This window comes from Lissotriton vulgaris, chromosome 9, assembly GCF_964263255.1.
Source record: "Lissotriton vulgaris chromosome 9, aLisVul1.2, whole genome shotgun sequence".
Classification (NCBI taxonomy): Eukaryota; Metazoa; Chordata; class Amphibia; order Caudata; family Salamandridae; genus Lissotriton; species Lissotriton vulgaris.
In genome coordinates, this window is record NC_141697.1 from 848,270,460 (window position 1) to 848,288,520 (window position 18,061).

An 18,061-nucleotide genomic window follows, 5' to 3' on the forward strand; every position below is an offset into this window, starting at 1 on the left:
GGCTCTCATGATAGCAGGTGGTTAAATAGAAATTCGCTGCTCAGCTGACGCGGCAGGACAAACGTATGCCAAAAATGTACGCAGAATGAGCTTTTCAGTGAAGAGCAGCCAGGCACATTTTAGCTAGTTTTACTTGTAAGAGGGGTTGGAAACACTTTTCAGGTTCAGTACTGGGCTCAAAACATGCAGCCCTGAGGTCCTCTCATGATAGCAGGTGGCTAAATAGAAATTCGCTGCTCAGCTGACCCGGCAGGAGCAAACGTATGCCAAAAATGTAAGCAGAATGAGCTTTTCAGTGAATAGCAGCCAGGCACATTTTAGCTCGTTTTACTTGTAAGTGGGGTTGGAAACGCTTTTCAGGCTCAGTACTGCGCTCAAAACATGCAGCCCTGAGGTCTCTCATGATAGCAGTTGGTTAAATAGAAATTCGCTGCTCAGCTGACCCGGCCGGAGCAAACGTATGCCAAAAATGTACGCAGAATGAGCTTTTCAGTGAATAGTAGCCAGGCACATTCTAGCTAGTTTTACTTGTAAGTGGGTTTGGAAACGCTTTTCAGGCTCAGTACTGGGCTCAAAACATGCAGCCCTGAGGTCTCTCATGATAGCAGGTGGTTAAATAGAAATTCGCTGCTCAGCTGACCCGGTAGGAGCAAACGTATGCCAAAAATGTACGCAGAATGAGCTTTTCAGTGAAGAGCAGCCAGGCACATTTTAGCTAGTTTTACTTGTAAGTGGGGTTGGAAATGCTTTTCAGGCTCAGTACTGGGCTCAAAAGATGCAGCTCTGAGATCTCTCCTGATAGGAGGTAGTTAAGTAGAACTTCGCTGCTCAGCTGACCCGGCAGGAGCAAATGTATGCCAAAAATGTATGCAGAATGAGCTTTTCAGTGAAGAGCAGCCAGGCACATTCTAGCAAGTTTTACTTGTAAGTGGGGTTGGAAACGCTGTTCAGGCTCAGTACTGCGCTCAAAAGATGCAGCCCTGAGGTCTCTCATGATAGCAGGTGGTTAAAAGAAATTTGCCATTTGGCTGACCCAGCAGGAGCAAATGTATGCCAAAAATGTACACAGAATGAGCTTTTCAGTGAATAGCAGCCAGGCGCATTTTAGCTAGTTTTACTTGTAAGTGGGGTTGGAAACGCTTTTCAGGATCAGTACTGGGCTCAAAACATGCAGCCCTGAGGTCTCTCATGATAGCAGGTGGTTAAATAGAAATTCGCTGCTCAGCTGACCCGGCAGGAGCAAATGTATGCCAAAAATGTATGCAGAATGAGCTTTTCAGTGAAGAGCAGCCAGGCACATTTTAGCTAGTTTTACTTGTAAGTAGGGGTGGAAATGCTTTTCAGGATCAGTACTGGGCTCAAAACATGCAGCCCTGAGGTCTCTCATGATAGCAGGTGGTTAAATAGAAATTCGCTGCTCAGCTGACGCGGCAGGACAAACGTATGCCAAAAATGTACGCAGAAGGAGCTTTTCAGTGAAGAGCAGCCAGGCACATTTTAGCTAGTTTTACTTGTAAGAGGGGTTGGAAACGCTTTTCAGGTTCAGTACTGGGCTCAAAACATGCAGCCCTGAGGTCTCTCATGATAGCAGGTGGTTAAATAGAAATTCGCTGCTCAGCTGACCCGGCAGGAGCAAACGTATGCCAAAAATGTAAGCAGAATGAGCTTTTCAGTGAATAGCAGCCAGGCACATTTTAGCTAGTTTTACTTGTAAGTAGGGTTGGAAATGCTTTTCAGGCTCAGTACTGGGCTCAAAAGATGCAGCTCTGAGGTCTCTCCTGATAGGAGGTAGTTAAGTAGAACTATGCTGCTCAGCTGACCCGGCAGGAGCAAATGTATGCCAAAAATGTACGCAGAATGAGCTTTTCAATAAAGAGCAGCCAGGCACATTCTAGCAAGTTTTACTTGTAAGTGGGGTTGGAAACGCTTTTCAGGCTCAGGACTGCGCTCAAAAGATGCAGCCCTGAGGTCTCACATGATAGCAGGTGGTTAAATAGAAATTCGCTGCTCAGCTGACCCGGCAGGAGCAAACGTATGCCAAAAACGTACGCAGAATGAGCTTTTCAGTGAAGAGCAGCCAGGCACATTTTAGCTAGTTTTACTTGTAAGAGGGGTTGGAAACGCTTTTCAGGTTCAGTACTGGGCTCAAAACATGCAGCCCTGAGGTCTCTCATGATAGCAGGTGGTTAAATAGAAATTCGCTGCTCAGCTGACCCGGCAGGAGCAAACATATGCCAAAAATGTACACAGAATGAGCTTTTCAGTGAATAGCAGCCAGGCACATTTTAGCTAGTTTTACTTGTAAGTGGGGTTGGAAACGCTTTTCAGGATCAGTACTGGGCTCAAAACATGCAGCTCTGAGGTCTCTCCTGATAGGAGGTAGTTAAGTAGAACTTCGCTGCTCAGCTGACCCGGCAGGAGCAAATGTATGCCAAAAATGTACGCAGAATGAGCTTTTCAGTGACTAGCAGCCAGGCACATTTTAGCTCGTTTTACTTGTAAGTGGGGTTGGAAATGCTTTTCAGGCTCAGTACTGCGCTCAAAACATGCAGCCCTGAGGTCTCTCATGATAGCAGGTGGTTAAATAGAAATTCGCTGCTCAGCTGACCCGGCCGGAGCAAATGTATGCCAAAAATGTACGCAGAATGAGCTTTTCAGTGAAGAGCAGCCAGGCACATTATAGCAAGTTTTACTTGTAAGTGGGGTTGGAAACACTTTTTAGGCTCAGTACTGCGCTCAAAAGATGCAGCCCTGACGTCTCTCATGATGATAGCAGGTGGTTAAGTAGAAATTTGCCACTTGGCTGACCCAGCAGGAGCAAACGTATGCCAAAAATGTACACAGAATGAGCTTTTCAGTGACTAGCAGCCAGGCACATTTTAGCTAGTTTTACTTGTAAGTGTGGTTGGAAACGCTTTTCAGGATCATTACTGGGCTCAAAACATGCAGCCCTGAGGTCTCTCATGATAGCAGGTGGTTAAATAGAAATTCGCTGCTCAGCTGACCCGGCAGGAGCAAGCCTATGCCAAAAATGTATGCAGAATGAGCTTTTCAGTGAAGAGCTGCCAGGCACATTTTAGCTAGTTTTACTTGTAAGTGGGGTTGGAAACACTTTTCAGGATCATTACTGGGCTCAAAACATGCAGCCCTGAGGTCTCTCATGATTGCAGGTGGTTAAATAGAAATTTGCTGCTCAGCTGACCCGGCAGGACCAAATATATGCCAAAAATGTACGCAGAATGAGCTTTTCAGTGAATAGCAGCCAGGCACATTTTAGCTAGTTTTACTTGTAAGTGGGGTTGGAATCACTTTTCAGGCTCAGTACTGCACTCAAAACATGCAGCCCTAAGGTCTCTCATGATAGCAGGTGGTTAAATAGAAATTCGCTGCTCAGCTGACCCGGTAGGAGCAAACGTATGCCAAAAATGCCATTTGGCTGACCCAGCAGGAGCAAATGTATGCCAAAAATGTACACAGAATGAGCTTTTCAGTGAATAGCAGCCAGGCGCATTTTAGCTAGTTTTACTTGTAAGTGGGGTTGGAAAAGCTTTTCAGGATCAGTACTGGGCTCAAAACATGCAGCCCTGAGGTCTCTCATGATAGCAGGTGGTTAAATAGAAATTCGCTGCTCAGCTGACCCGGCAGGAGCAAATGTATGCCAAAAATGTATGCAGAATGAGCTTTTCAGTGAAGAGCGGCCAGGCACATTTTAGCTAGTTTTACTTGTAAGTAGGGTTGGAAACGCTTTTCAGGATCAGTACTGGTCTCAAAACATGCAGCCCTGAGGTCTCTCATGATAGCAGGTGGTTAAATAGAAATTTGCTGCTCAGCTGACGCGGCAGGAGCAAACGTATGCCAAAAATGTAAGCAGAATGAGCTTTTCAGTGAATAGCAGCCAGGCACATTTTAGCTAGTTTTACTTGTAAGTGGGGTTGGAAATGCTTTTCAGGCTCAGTACTGGGCTCAAAAGATGCAGCTCTGAGGTCTCTCCTGATAGGAGGTAGTTAAGTAGAACTTCGCTGCTCAGCTGACCCGGCAGGAGCAAATGTATGCCAAAAATGTGTACGCAGAATGAGCTTTTCACTAAAGAGCAGCCAGGCACATTCTAGCAAGTTTTACTTGTAAGTGGGGTTGGAAACGCTTTTCAGGCTCAGTACTGCGCTCAAAAGATGCAGCCCTGAGGTCTCTCGTGATAGCAGGTGGTTAAATAGAAGTTCGCTGCTCAGCTGACCCGGCAGGAGCAAACGTATGCCAAAAATGTACGCAGAATGAGCTTTTCAGTGAAGAGCAGCCAGGCACATTTTAGCTAGTTTTACTTGTAAGAGGGGTTGGAAACGCTTTTCAGGTTCAGTACTGGGCTCAAAACATGCAGCCCTGAGGTCTCTCATGATAGCAGGTGGTTAAATAGAAATTCGCTGCTCAGCTGACCCGGTAGGAGCAAACGTATGCCAAAAATGTACGCAGAATGAGCTTTTCAGTGACTAGCAGCCAGGCACATTTTAGCTCGTTTTACTTGTAAGTGGGGTTAGAAACGCTTTATAGGCTCAGTACTGCGCTCAAAACATGCAGCCCTGAGGTCTCTCATGATAGCAGGTGGTTAAATAGAAATTCGCTGCTCAGCTGACCCGGCCAGAGCAAACATGCCAAAAATGTATGCAGAATGAGCTTTTCAGTGAAGAGCGGCCAGGCACATTCTAGCAAGTTTTACTTGTAAGTGGGGTTGGAAACGCTGTTCAGGCTCAGTACTGCGCTCAAAAGATGCAGCCCTGAGGTCTCTCATGATAGCAGGTGGTTAAAAGAAATTTGCCATTTGGCTGACCCAGCAGGAGCAAATGTATGCCAAAAATGTACGCAGAATGAGCTTCTCAGTGAAGAGCAGCCAGGCGCATTTTAGCTAGTTTTACTTGTAAGTGGGGTTGGAAACGCTTTTCAGGATCAGTACTGGGCTCAAAACATGCAGCCCTGAGGTCTCTCATGATAGCAGGTGGTTAAATAGAAATTCGCTGCTCAGCTGCCCCGGCAAGAGCAAATGTATGCCAAAAATGTACGCAGAATGAGCTTTTCAGTGAGTAGCAGCCAGACACATTTTAGCTAGTTTTACTTGTAAGTGGGGTTGGAAACGCTTATCAGGATCAGTACTGGGCTCAAAAGATGCAGCCCTGAGGTCTCTCATGATAGCAGGTCGTTAAGTAGAAATTCGCTGCTCAGCTGACCCGGCAGGAGCAAACGTATGCCAAAAATGTACACAGAATGAGCTTTTCAGTGAATAGCAGCCAGGCACATTTTAGCTAGTTTTACTTGTAAGTGGGGTTGGAAACGCTGTTCAGGATCAGTACTGGGCTCAAAACATGCAGCCCTGAGGTCTCTCATGATAGCAGGTGGTTAAATAGAAATTCGCTGCTCAGCTGACCCGGCCGGAGCAAACGTATGCCAAAAATGTACGCAGAATGAGCTTTTCAGTGAAGAGCAGCCAGGCACATTCTAGCAAGTTTTACTTGTAAGTGGGGTTGGAAACACTTTTCAGGCTCAGTACTGCGCTCAAAAGATGCAGCCCTGACGTCTCTCATGATGATAGCAGGTGGTTAAGTAGAAATTTGCCACTTGGCTGACCCAGCAGGAGCAAACGTATGCCAAAAATGTATGCAGAATGAGCTTTTCAGTGAATAGCAGCCAGGCACATTTTAGCTAGTTTTACTTGTAAGTGGGGTTGGAAACACTTTTCAGGCTCAGTACTGCACTTAAAACATGCAGCCCTAAGGTCTCTCATGATAGCAGGTGGTTAAGTAGAAATTTGCAACTTGGCTGACCCAGCAGGAGCAAACGTATGCCAAAAATGTACACAGAATGAGCTTTTCAGTGAATAGCAGCCAGGCACATTTTAGCTAGTTTTACTTGTAAGTGGGGTTGGAAACGCTTTTCAGGATCAGTACTGGGCTCAAAACATGCAGCTCTGAGATCTCTCCTGATAGGAGGTAGTTAAGTAGAACTTCGCTGCTCAGCTTACCCGGCAGGAGCAAATGTATGCCAAAAATGTACGCAGAATGAGCTTTTCAGTGACTAGCAGCCAGGCACATTTTAGCTCGTTTTACTTGTAAGTGGGGTTGGAAACGCTTTTCAGGCTCAGTACTGCGCTCAAAACATGCAGCCCTGAGGTCTCTCATGATAGCAGGTGGTTAAATAGAAATTCGCTGCTCAGCTGACCCGGCAGGACCAAATATATGCCAAAAATGTATTCAGAATGAGCTTTTCAGTGAAGAGCTGCCAGGCACATTTTAGCTAGTTTTACTTGTAAGTGGGGTTGGAAATGCTTTTCGGGCTCAGTACTGGGCTCAAACATGCAGCCCTGAGGTCTCTCATGATTGCAGGTGGTTAAATAGAAATTCGCTGCTCAGCTGACCCGGCAGGAGCAAACGTATGCCAAAAATGTATTCAGAATGAGCTTTTCAGTGAAGAGCTGCCAGGCACATTTTAGCTAGTTTTACTTGTAAGTGGGGTTGGAAATGCTTTTCGGGCTCAGTACTGGGCTCAAACATGCAGCCCTGAGGTCTCTCATGATTGCAGGTGTTAAATAGAAATTCGCTGCTCAGCTGACCCGGCAGGACCAAATATATGCCAAAAATGTACGCAGAATAAGCTTTTCAGTGAATAGCAGCCAGGCACATTTTAGCTAGTTTTACTTGTAAGTGGGGTTGGAAACACTTTTCAGGCTCAGTACTGCACTCAAAACATGCAGCCCTAAGGTCTCTCATGATAGCAGGTGGTTAAGTAGAAATTTGCCACTTGGCTGACCCAGCAGGAGCAAACGTATGCCAAAAATGTACACAGAATGAGCTTTTCAGTGAATAGCAGCCAGGCACATTTTAGCTAGTTTTACTTGTAAGTGGGGTTGAAACGCTTTTCAGGATCAGTACTGGGCTCAAAACATGCAGCTCTGAGGTCTCTCCTGATAGGAGGTAGTTAAGTAGAACTTCGCTGCTCAGCTGACCCGGCAGGAGCAAATGTATGCCAAAAATGTACGCAGAATGAGCTTTTCAGTGACTAGCAGCCAGGCACATTTTAGCTCGTTTTACTTGTAAGTGGGGTTGGAAACGCTTTTCAGGCTCAGTACTGCGCTCAAAACATGCAGCCCTGAGGTCTCTCATGATAGCAGGTGGTTAAATAGAAATTTGCTGCTCAGCTGACCCGGCCGGAGCAAACGTATGCCAAAAATGTACGCAGAATGAGCTTTTCAGTGAATAGCAGCCAGGCACATTCTAGCTAGTTTTACTTGTAAGTGGGTTTGGAAACGCTTTTCAGGCTCAGTACTGGGCTCAAAACATGCAGCCCCGAGGTCTCTCATGATAGCAGGTGGTTAAATAGAAATTCGCTGCTCAGCTGACCCGGTAGGAGCAAACGTATGCCAAAAATGTACGCAGAATGAGCTTTTCAGTGAAGAGCAGCCAGGCACATTTTAGCTAGTTTTACTTGTAAGTGGGGTTGGAAATGCTTTTCAGGCTCAGTACTGGGCTCAAAAGATGCAGCTCTGAGATCTCTCCTGATAGGAGGTAGTTAAGTAGAACTTCGCTGCTCAGCTGACCCGGCAGGAACAAATGTATGCCAAAAATGTATGCAGAATGAGCTTTTCAGTGAAGAGCAGCCAGGCACATTCTAGCAAGTTTTACTTGTAAGTGGGGTTGGAAACGCTGTTCAGGCTCAGTACTGCGCTCAAAAGATGCAGCCCTGAGGTCTCTCATGATAGCAGGTGGTTAAAAGAAATTTGCCATTTGGCTGACCCAGCAGGAGCAAATGTATGCCAAAAATGTACACAGAATGAGCTTTTCAGTGAATAGCAGCTAGGCGCATTTTAGCTAGTTTTACTTGTAAGTGGGGTTGGAAACGCTTTTCAGGATCAGTACTGGGCTCAAAACATGCAGCCCTGAGGTCTCTCATGATAGCAGGTGGTTAAATAGAAATTCGCTGCTCAGCTGACCCGGCAGGAGCAAATGTATGCCAAAAATGTATGCAGAATGAGCTTTTCAGTGAAGAGCAGCTAGGCACATTTTAGCTAGTTTTACTTGTAAGTAGGGTTGGAAACGCTTTTCAGGATCAGTACTGGGCTCAAAACATGCAGCCCTGAGGTCTCTCATGATAGCAGGTGGTTAAATAGAAATTCGCTGCTCAGCTGACGCGGCAGGACAAACGTATGCCAAAAATGTACGCAGAATGAGCTTTTCAGTGAAGAGCAGCCAGGCACATTTTAGCTAGTTTTACTTGTAAGAGGGGTTGGAAACACTTTTCAGGTTCAGTACTGGGCTCAAAACATGCAGCCCTGAGGTCCTCTCATGATAGCAGGTGGCTAAATAGAAATTCGCTGCTCAGCTGACCCGGCAGGAGCAAACGTATGCCAAAAATGTAAGCAGAATGAGCTTTTCAGTGAATAGCAGCCAGGCACATTTTAGCTCGTTTTACTTGTAAGTGGGGTTGGAAACGCTTTTCAGGCTCAGTACTGCGCTCAAAACATGCAGCCCTGAGGTCTCTCATGATAGCAGTTGGTTAAATAGAAATTCGCTGCTCAGCTGACCCGGCCGGAGCAAACGTATGCCAAAAATGTACGCAGAATGAGCTTTTCAGTGAATAGTAGCCAGGCACATTCTAGCTAGTTTTACTTGTAAGTGGGTTTGGAAACGCTTTTCAGGCTCAGTACTGGGCTCAAAACATGCAGCCCTGAGGTCTCTCATGATAGCAGGTGGTTAAATAGAAATTCGCTGCTCAGCTGACCCGGTAGGAGCAAACGTATGCCAAAAATGTACGCAGAATGAGCTTTTCAGTGAAGAGCAGCCAGGCACATTTTAGCTAGTTTTACTTGTAAGTGGGGTTGGAAATGCTTTTCAGGCTCAGTACTGGGCTCAAAAGATGCAGCTCTGAGATCTCTCCTGATAGGAGGTAGTTAAGTAGAACTTCGCTGCTCAGCTGACCCGGCAGGAGCAAATGTATGCCAAAAATGTATGCAGAATGAGCTTTTCAGTGAAGAGCAGCCAGGCACATTCTAGCAAGTTTTACTTGTAAGTGGGGTTGGAAACGCTGTTCAGGCTCAGTACTGCGCTCAAAAGATGCAGCCCTGAGGTCTCTCATGATAGCAGGTGGTTAAATAGAAATTCGCTGCTCAGCTGACCCGGCAGGAGCAAATGTATGCCAAAAATGTATGCAGAATGAGCTTTTCAGTGAAGAGCAGCTAGGCACATTTTAGCTAGTTTTACTTGTAAGTAGGGTTGGAAACGCTTTTCAGGATCAGTACTGGGCTCAAAACATGCAGCCCTGAGGTCTCTCATGATAGCAGGTGGTTAAATAGAAATTCGCTGCTCAGCTGACGCGGCAGGACAAACGTATGCCAAAAATGTACGCAGAATGAGCTTTTCAGTGAAGAGCAGCCAGGCACATTTTAGCTAGTTTTACTTGTAAGAGGGGTTGGAAACACTTTTCAGGTTCAGTACTGGGCTCAAAACATGCAGCCCTGAGGTCCTCTCATGATAGCAGGTGGCTAAATAGAAATTCGCTGCTCAGCTGACCCGGCAGGAGCAAACGTATGCCAAAAATGTAAGCAGAATGAGCTTTTCAGTGAATAGCAGCCAGGCACATTTTAGCTCGTTTTACTTGTAAGTGGGGTTGGAAACGCTTTTCAGGCTCAGTACTGCGCTCAAAACATGCAGCCCTGAGGTCTCTCATGATAGCAGTTGGTTAAATAGAAATTCGCTGCTCAGCTGACCCGGCCGGAGCAAACGTATGCCAAAAATGTACGCAGAATGAGCTTTTCAGTGAATAGTAGCCAGGCACATTCTAGCTAGTTTTACTTGTAAGTGGGTTTGGAAACGCTTTTCAGGCTCAGTACTGGGCTCAAAACATGCAGCCCTGAGGTCTCTCATGATAGCAGGTGGTTAAAAGAAATTTGCCATTTGGCTGACCCAGCAGGAGCAAATGTATGCCAAAAATGTACACAGAATGAGCTTTTCAGTGAATAGCAGCCAGGCGCATTTTAGCTAGTTTTACTTGTAAGTGGGGTTGGAAACGCTTTTCAGGATCAGTACTGGGCTCAAAACATGCAGCCCTGAGGTCTCTCATGATAGCAGGTGGTTAAATAGAAATTCGCTGCTCAGCTGACCCGGCAGGAGCAAATGTATGCCAAAAATGTATGCAGAATGAGCTTTTCAGTGAAGAGCAGCCAGGCACATTTTAGCTAGTTTTACTTGTAAGTAGGGTTGGAAATGCTTTTCAGGATCAGTACTGGGCTCAAAACATGCAGCCCTGAGGTCTCTCATGATAGCAGGTGGTTAAATAGAAATTCGCTGCTCAGCTGACGCGGCAGGACAAACGTATGCCAAAAATGTACGCAGAAGGAGCTTTTCAGTGAAGAGCAGCCAGGCACATTTTAGCTAGTTTTACTTGTAAGAGGGGTTGGAAACGCTTTTCAGGTTCAGTACTGGGCTCAAAACATGCAGCCCTGAGGTCTCTCATGATAGCAGGTGGTTAAATAGAAATTCGCTGCTCAGCTGACCCGGCAGGAGCAAACGTATGCCAAAAATGTAAGCAGAATGAGCTTTTCAGTGAATAGCAGCCAGGCACATTTTAGCTAGTTTTACTTGTAAGTAGGGTTGGAAATGCTTTTCAGGCTCAGTACTGGGCTCAAAAGATGCAGCTCTGAGGTCTCTCCTGATAGGAGGTAGTTAAGTAGAACTATGCTGCTCAGCTGACCCGGCAGGAGCAAATGTATGCCAAAAATGTACGCAGAATGAGCTTTTCAATAAAGAGCAGCCAGGCACATTCTAGCAAGTTTTACTTGTAAGTGGGGTTGGAAACGCTTTTCAGGCTCAGGACTGCGCTCAAAAGATGCAGCCCTGAGGTCTCACATGATAGCAGGTGGTTAAATAGAATTTCGCTGCTCAGCTGACCCGGCAGGAGCAAACGTATGCCAAAAATGTACGCAGAATGAGCTTTTCAGTGAAGAGCAGCCAGGCACATTTTAGCTAGTTTTACTTGTAAGAGGGGTTGGAAACGCTTTTCAGGTTCAGTACTGGGCTCAAAACATGCAGCCCTGAGGTCTCTCATGATAGCAGGTGGTTAAATAGAAATTCGCTGCTCAGCTGACCCGGCAGGAGCAAATGTATGCCAAAAATGTACGCAGAATGAGCTTTTCAGTGAAGAGCAGCCAGGCACATTTTAGCTAGTTTTACTTGTAAGTGGGGTTGGAAATGCTTTTCAGGCTCAGTACTGGGCTCAAAAGATGCAGCTCTGAGATCTCTCCTGATAGGAGGTAGTTAAGTAGAACTTCGCTGCTCATCTGACCCGGCAGGAGCAAATTATGCCAAAAATGTACACAGAATGAGCTTTTCAGTGAATAGCAGCCAGGCGCATTTTAGCTAGTTTTACTTGTAAGTGGGGTTGGAAACGCTTTTCAGGATCAGTACTGGGCTCAAAACATGCAGCCCTGAGGTCTCTCATGATAGCAGGTGGTTAAATAGAAATTCGCTGCTCAGCTGACCCGGCAGGAGCAAACGTATGCCAAAAATGTAAGCAGAATGAGCTTTTCAGTGAATAGCAGCCAGGCACATTTTAGCTAGTTTTACTTGTAAGTAGGGTTGGAAATGCTTTTCAGGCTCAGTACTGGGCTCAAAAGATGCAGCTCTGAGGTCTCTCCTGATAGGAGGTAGTTAAGTAGAACTATGCTGCTCAGCTGACCCGGCAGGAGCAAATGTATGCCAAAAATGTACGCAGAATGAGCTTTTCAATAAAGAGCAGCCAGGCACATTCTAGCAAGTTTTACTTGTAAGTGGGGTTGGAAACGCTTTTCAGGCTCAGGACTGCGCTCAAAAGATGCAGCCCTGAGGTCTCCCATGATAGCAGGTGGTTAAATAGAAATTCGCTGCTCAGCTGACCCGGCAGGAGCAAACGTATGCCAAAAATGTACGCAGAATGAGCTTTTCAGTGAAGAGCAGCCAGGCACATTTTAGCTAGTTTTACTTGTAAGAGGGGTTGGAAACGCTTTTCAGGTTCAGTACTGGGCTCAAAACATGCAGCCCTGAGGTCTCTCATGATAGCAGGTGGTTAAATAGAAATTCGCTGCTCAGCTGACCCGGCAGGAGCAAATGTATGCCAAAAATGTACGCAGAATGAGCTTTTCAGTGAAGAGCAGCCAGGCACATTTTAGCTAGTTTTACTTGTAAGTGGGGTTGGAAATGCTTTTCAGGCTCAGTACTGGGCTCAAAAGATGCAGCTCTGAGGTCTCTCATGATAGCAGGTGGTTAAATAGAAATTCGCTGCTCAGCTGACCCGGCAGGAGCAAACGTATGCCAAAAATGTATGCAGAATGAGCTTTTCAGTGAAGAGCTGCCAGGCACATTTTAGCTAGTTTTACTTGTAAGTGGGGTTGGAAATGCTTTTCGGGCTCAGTACTGGGCTCAAAACATGCAGCCCTGAGGTCTCTCATGATAGCAGGTGGTTAAATAGAAATTCGCTGCTCAGCTGACCCGGCAGGAGCAAATGTATGCCAAAAATGTACGCAGAATGAGCTTTTCAATGAATAGCAGCCAGGCACATTTTAGCTAGTTTTACTTGTAAGTGGGGTTGGAAACGCTTATCAGGATCAGTACTGGACTCAAAAGATGCAGCCCTGAGGTCTCTCATGATAGCAGGTGGTTAAGTAGAAATTCGCTGCTCAGCTGACCCGGCAGGAGCAAACGTATGCCAAAAATGTACACAGAATGAGCTTTTCAGTGAATAGCAGCCAGGCACATTTTAGCTAGTTTTACTTGTAAGTGGGGTTAGAAACGCTTTTCAGGATCAGTACTGGGCTCAAACATGCAGCCCTGAGGTCTCTCATGATTGCAGGTGGTTAAATAGAAATTCGCTGCTCAGCTGACCCGGCAGGACCAAATATATGCCAAAAATGTACGCAGAATGAGCTTTTCAGTGAATAGCAGCCAGGCACATTCTAGCTAGTTTTACTTGTAAGTGGGGTTGGAAACGCTTTGCAGGCTCAGTACTGGGCTCAAAACATGCAGCCCTGAGGTCTCTCATGATAGCAGGTGGTTAAATAGAAATTCGCTGCTCAGCTGACCCGGCAGGAGCAAACGTATGCCAAAAATGTACGCAGAATGAGCTTTTCAGTGAGAGCAGCCAGGCACATTTTAGCTAGTTTTACTTGTAAGTGGGGTTAGAAATGCTTTTCAGGCTCAGTACTGGGCTCAAAAGATGCAGCTCTGAGGTCTCTCCTGATAGGAGGTAGTTAAGTAGAACTTCGCTGCTCAGCTGACCCGGCAGGAGCAAACGTATGCCAAAAATGTACGCAGAATGAGCTTTTCAGTGAAGAGCAGCCAGGCACATTCTAGCAAGTTTTACTTGTAAGTGGGGTTGGAAACGCTTTTCAGGCTCAGTGCTGCGCTCAAAAGATGCAGCCCTGAGGTCGCTCATGATGATAGCAGGTGGTTAAGTAGAAGTTTGCCACTTGGCTGACCCAGCAGGAGCAAACGTATGCCAAAAATGTACACAGAATGAGCTTTTCAGTGAATAGCAGCCAGGCACATTGTAGCTAGTTTTACTTGTAAGTGGGGTTGGAAACGCTTTTCAGGATCAGTACTGGGCTCAAAACATGCAGCCCTGAGGTCTCTCATGATAGCAGGTGGTTAAATAGAAATTCGCTGCTCAGCTGACCCGGCAGGAGCAAATGTATGCCAAAAATGTATGCAGAATGAGCTTTTCAGTGAAGAGCAGCCAGGCACATTTTAGCTAGTTTTACTTGTAAGTAGGGTTGGAAACGCTTTTCAGGATCAGTACTGGGCTCAAAACATGCAGCCCTGAGGTCTCTCATGATAGCAGGTGGTTAAATAGAAATTCGCTGCTCAGCTGACGCGGCAGGACAAACGTATGCCAAAAATGTACGCAGAATGAGCTTTTCAGTGAAGAGCAGCCAGGCACATTTTAGCTAGTTTTACTTGTAAGAGGGGTTGGAAACACTTTTCAGGTTCAGTACTGGGCTCAAAACATGCAGCCCTGAGGTCTCTCGTGATAGCAGGTGGTTAAATAGAAATTCGCTGCTCAGCTGACCCGGCAGGAGCAAACGTATGCCAAAAATGTAAGCAGAATGAGCTTTCAGTGAATAGCAGCCAGGCACATTTTAGCTAGTTTTACTTGTAAGTAGGGTTGGAAATGCTTTTCAGGCTCAGTACTGGGCTCAAAAGATGCAGCTCTGAGGTCTCTCCTGATAGAAGGTAGTTAAGTAGAACTTCGCTGCTCAGCTGACCCGGCAGGAGCAAATGTATGCCAAAAATGTACGCAGAATGAGCTTTTCACTAAAGAGCAGCCAGGCACATTCTAGCAAGTTTTACTTGTAAGTGGGGTTGGAAACGCTTTTCAGGCTCAGGACTGCGCTCAAAAGATGCAGCCCTGAGGTCTCCCATGATAGCAGGTGGTTAAATAGAAATTCGCTGCTCAGCTGACCCGGCAGGAGCAAACGTATGCCAAAAATGTACGCAGAATGAGCTTTTCAGTGAAGAGCAGCCAGGCACATTTTAGCTAGTTTTACTTGTAAGAGGGGTTGGAAACGCTTTTCAGGTTCAGTACTGGGCTCAAAACATGCAGCCCTGAGGTCTCTCATGATAGCAGGTGGTTAAATAGAAATTCGCTGCTCAGCTGACCCGGCAGGAGCAAATGTATGCCAAAAATGTACGCAGAATGAGCTTTTCAGTGAAGAGCAGCCAGGCACATTTTAGCTAGTTTTACTTGTAAGTTGGGTTGGAAATGCTTTTCAGGCTCAGTACTGGGCTCAAAAGATGCAGCTCTGAGATCTCTCCTGATAGGAGGTAGTTAAATAGAAATTCGCTGCTCAGCTGACCCGGCAGGAGCAAATGTATGCCAAAAATGTACGCAGAATGAGCTTTTCAATGAATAGCAGCCAGGCACATTTTAGCTAGTTTTACTTGTAAGTGGTGTTGGAAACGCTTATCAGGATCAGTACTGGACTCAAAAGATGCAGCCCTGAGGTCTCTCATGATAGCAGGTGGTTAAGTAGAAATTCGCTGCTCAGCTGACCCGGCAGGAGCAAACGTATGCCAAAAATGTACACAGAATGAGCTTTTCAGTGAAGAGCAGCCAGGCACATTCTAGCAAGTTTTACTTGTAAGTGGGGTTGGAAATGCTTTTCAGGCTCAGTACTGGGCTCAAAAGATGCAGCTCTGAGGTCTCTCCTGATAAGGAGGTAGTTAAGTAGAACTTCGCTGCTCAGCTGACCCGGCAGGAGCAAACGTATGCCAAAAATGTACGCAGAATGAGCTTTTCAGTGAAGAGCAGCCAGGCACATTCTAGCAAGTTTTACTTGTAAGTGGGGTTGGAAACGCTTTTCAGGCTCAGTACTGCGCTCAAAAGATGCAGCCCTGAGGTCTCTCATGATGATAGCAGGTGGTTAAGTAGAAATTTGCCACTTGGCTGACCCAGCAGGAGCAAACGTATGCCAAAAATGTACACAGAATGAGCTTTTCAGTGAATAGCAGCCAGGCACATTGTAGCTAGTTTTACTTGTAAGTGGGGTTGGAAACGCTTTTCAGGATCAGTACTGGGCTCAAAACATGCAGCCCTGAGGTCTCTCATGATAGCAGGTGGTTAAATAGAAATTCGCTGCTCAGCTGACCCGGCAGGAGCAAACGTATGCCAAAAATGTATGCAGAATGAGCTTTTCAGTGAAGAGCTGCCAGGCACATTTTAGCTAGTTTTACTTGTAAGTGGGGTTGGAAATGCTTTTCGGGCTCAGTATACTGGGCTCAAACATGCAGCCCTGAGGTCTCTCATGATAGCAGGTGGTTAAATAGAAATTCGCTGCTCAGCTGACGCGGCAGGACAAACGTATGCCAAAAATGTACGCAGAATGAGCTTTTCAGTGAAGAGCAGCCAGGCACATTTTAGCTAGTTTTACTTGTAAGAGGGGTTGGAAACACTTTTCAGGTTCAGTACTGGGCTCAAAACATGCAGCCCTGAGGTCTCTCGTGATAGCAGGTGGTTAAATAGAAATTCGCTGCTCAGCTGACCCGGCAGGAGCAAACGTATGCCAAAAATGTAAGCAGAATGAGCTTTCAGTGAATAGCAGCCAGGCACATTTTAGCTAGTTTTACTTGTAAGTAGGGTTGGAAATGCTTTTCAGGCTCAGTACTGGGCTCAAAAGATGCAGCTCTGAGGTCTCTCCTGATAGGAGGTAGTTAATAGAACTTCGCTGCTCAGCTGACCCGGCAGGAGCAAATGTATGCCAAAAATGTACGCAGAATGAGCTTTTCACTAAAGAGCAGCCAGGCACATTCTAGCAAGTTTTACTTGTAAGTGGGGTTGGAAACGCTTTTCAGGCTCAGGACTGCGCTCAAAAGATGCAGCCCTGAGGTCTCCCATGATAGCAGGTGGTTAAATAGAAATTCGCTGCTCAGCTGACCCGGCAGGAGCAAACGTATGCCAAAAATGTACGCAGAATGAGCTTTTCAGTGAAGAGCAGCCAGGCACATTTTAGCTAGTTTTACTTGTAAGAGGGGTTGGAAACGCTTTTCAGGTTCAGTACTGGGCTCAAAACATGCAGCCCTGAGGTCTCTCATGATAGCAGGTGGTTAAATAGAAATTCGCTGCTCAGCTGACCCGGCAGGAGCAAATGTATGCCAAAAATGTACGCAGAATGAGCTTTTCAGTGAAGAGCAGCCAGGCACATTTTAGCTAGTTTTACTTGTAAGTTGGGTTGGAAATGCTTTTCAGGCTCAGTACTGGGCTCAAAAGATGCAGCTCTGAGATCTCTCCTGATAGGAGGTAGTTAAGTAGAACTTCGCTGCTCATCTGACCCGGCAGGAGCAAATTATGCCAAAAATGTACACAGAATGAGCTTTTCAGTGAATAGCAGCCAGGCACATTTTAGCTAGTTTTACTTGTAAGTGGGGTTGGAAACGCTTTTCAGGATCAGTACTGGGCTCAAAACATGCAGCCCTGGGGTCTCTCATGATAGCAGGTGGTTAAATAGAAATTCGCTGCTCAGCTGACCCAGCAGGAGCAAATGTATGCCAAAAATGTACGCAGAATGAGCTTTTCAATGAATAGCAGCCAGGCACATTTTAGCTAGTTTTACTTGTAAGTGGGGTTGGAAACGCTTATCAGGATCAGTACTGGGCTCAAAAGATGCAGCCCTGAGGTCTCTCATGATAGCAGGTGGTTAAGTAGAAATTCGCTGCTCAGCTGACCCGCAAACGTATGCCAAAAATGTACACAGAATGAGCTTTTCAGTGAATAGCAGCCAGGCACATTTTAGCTAGTTTTACTTGTAAGTGGGGTTGGAAACGCTTTTCAGGATCAGTACTGGGCTCAAAACATGCAGCCCTGAGGTCTCTCATGATAGCAGGTGGTTAAATAGAAATTCGCTGCTCAGCTGACCCGGCAGGAGCAAACGTATGCCAAAAATGTATGCAGAATGAGCTTTTCAGTGAAGAGCTGCCAGGCACATTTTAGCTAGTTTTACTTGTAAGTGGGGTTAGAAATGCTTTTCGGGCTCAGTACTGGGCTCAAAACATGCAGCCCTGAGGTCTCTCATGATAGCAGGTGGTTAAATAGAAATTCGCTGCTCAGCTGACCCGGCAGGAGCAAATGTATGCCAAAAATGTACGCAGAATGAGCTTTTCAATGAATAGCAGCCAGGCACATTTTAGCTAGTTTTACTTGTAAGTGGGGTTGGAAACGCTTATCAGGATCAGTACTGGACTCAAAAGATGCAGCCCTGAGGTCTCTCATGATAGCAGGTGGTTAAGTAGAAATTCGCTGCTCAGCTGACCCGGCAGGAGCAAACGTATGCCAAAAATGTACACAGAATGAGCTTTTCAGTGAATAGCAGCCAGGCACATTTTAGCTAGTTTTTACTTGTAAGTGGGGTTAGAAACGCTTTTCAGGATCAGTACTGGGCTCAAAACATGCAGCCCTGGTGTCTCTCATGATAGCAGGTGGTTAAATAGAAATTCGCTGCTCAGCTGACCCGGCAGGAGCAAACGTATGCAAAAAATGTACGCAGAATGAGCTTTTCAGTGAA